The sequence below is a fragment of the Malus sylvestris genome, chromosome 15, assembly GCF_916048215.2.
Source record: "Malus sylvestris chromosome 15, drMalSylv7.2, whole genome shotgun sequence".
Classification (NCBI taxonomy): Eukaryota; Viridiplantae; Streptophyta; class Magnoliopsida; order Rosales; family Rosaceae; genus Malus; species Malus sylvestris.
In genome coordinates this window covers 41,235,762-41,238,176 of record NC_062274.1, presented here as the reverse complement: position 1 = coordinate 41,238,176, position 2,415 = coordinate 41,235,762, and positions in this window count along the sequence as shown.

Here is a 2,415-nt window from a genome sequence, read left to right as displayed (position 1 = left end):
CCATGTTACAAGTTTAATTTTAAATCAGCCCAATAAGAATGGCCCAAGCAATAACATTCCGCTTTTGCCCTTGACAGCAAGCTTTATCTCTCCCTCCCTATTTCGATCTCTCCGTCTAATATCTGTAAGCTCGATTTCGTCCTTGAGGTCCTGCCATGGCGTCTTCTGAACCTCTTCGATGCTCAGCTTCTGCAAGCCTAGCCTCGACATGCTCTCTTCCAGGAACTCTCTCCGGCATCTTTTGTACACGTGCGAGCACTCCTTTCCGAACCCCGCCGCCACCATCCGCTTAGCAATCTCATGGAGGTTGTTGATGGTTCCAAAAGGAAGCGCATCGATCACGATGTCGTAGTCGTCGATCGGCTGAGCAGTAGGGATTTGGTGTTCCTCACCGTCCCCGATTACCTCATCCTCCTCTTCTTCTTCATCATCTCCCGAGTCAAACGACAACACGCCATTCGACTTGCCACGAAACACGCGATTGAGTTTTCGTGACTCGCCGCCGCGTTCGACCAAGGATCTGAACTCGTCCTCGAGCCGGAACATGGCCTGCCGCATAAGATAAAAGTTGTTTTCTAGGAATGATGACTTATGGTTTTTAGTTTGGTATTAGCATTTGTTGTTTGGACACAGGTACTGTTTTTGTGTGTTAGGTAGTGTATAATAACTTCAAGAAGGATAAAAATGGCTACTGGAAGTGGTTCGCTGGGAACCTGGCATCAGGCGGTGCTGCTAGTGCTTCATCTCTTCTTTTTGTATATTCTCGGGACTATGCAAGAACACGTTTGGCAAGTGATGCCAAGGCTGCCAAGAAGGGTGGTTGAAAGGCAGTTTAATGGTTTGGTTGTGTTGGAATTTTCGTGTATCGTGGACTTTACTTTGGAATGTACGATTCTCTAAAACCTGCGGTTTTAACTGGTGGCCTGCATGATAGCTTCTTTGCTAGCTTCTTGTTTTCTTGTTGGGATGGGGAGTTACAATTGGAGCTAGATTAGCTTCTTACCCCATTGACATAGTGCGCCACGGATGATGATGACCTAAGGAGCAGCAGTTAAATATAGTAGTTCTCTGGATGTATTTAAGCAAATTATAAAAAATGAGGGTGCTAAGTCGCTGTTTAAACGAAACACTAGTACTATCACTGTTTCGTAAACTAAACACTGACTATTTATCAAACGAACAATAGTACTATCACTGTTTCGTAAACTAAGCACTGACTATTTCTTAAACAGAACACTAGTACTATCACCGTTTTGTAAACTAAACACTGACTATTTATCAAACGAACACAAGTACTATCACTATTTCGTAAACTAAACACTGACTATTTATCAAACGAACACTAGTACTATCACTGTTTCGTAAACTATTCGTAAACTAAACACTGACTATTTCTGAAACGGAACACTAGTACTATCACTGTTTTGTAAACTAAACACTGACTATTTATCAAACGAACATTAGTACTATCACTGTTTCGTAAACTAAGCACTGACTATTTCTTAAACGGAACACTAGTACTATCACTGTTTCGTACACTAAACACTGACTATTTATCAAACGAACACAAGTACTATTACTGTTTCGTAAACTAAACACTGACTATTTCTGAAACGGAACACTAGTACTATCACTGTTTCGTACACTAAACACTGACTATTTATCAAACGAACACAAGTACTATCACTGTTTCGTAAACTAAACACTGACTATTTCTGAAACGGAACACAAGTACTATCACTGTTTCGTAAACTAAATACTGACTATTTATCAAACGAACACTAGTACTATCACTGTTTCGTAAACAAAGCACTGACTATTTCTTAAACGGAACACTAGTACTATCACTGTTTCGTAAACTAAACATTGACTATTTATCAAACGAACACAAGTACTATTATTGTTTCGTAAACTAAACACTGACTATTTCTGAAACGGAACACAAGTACTATCACTGTTTCGTAAACTAAACACTGAACACTGACTATTTATGAAACGAAACACTAGTACTATCATTGTTTCGTAAACTAAATACTGACTATTTATCAAACGAACAATAGTACTATCACTGTTTCGTAAACTAAGCACTGACTATTTCTTAAACAGAACACTAGTACTATCACTGTTTCGTAAACTAAACACTGACTATTTCTGAAATGAAACACTAGTACTATCACTGTTTCGTAAACTAAGCACTGACTATTTCTTAAACGGAACACTAGTACTATCACTGTTTCGTACACTAAACAGTGACTATTTATCAAACGAACACAAGTACTATCAATGTTTCGTAAACTAAACACTGACTATTTCTGAAACGGAACACTAGTACTATCACTGTTTTGTAAACTAAACACTGACTATTTATCAAACGAACACTAGTACTATCACTGTTTCGTAAACTAAGCACTGACT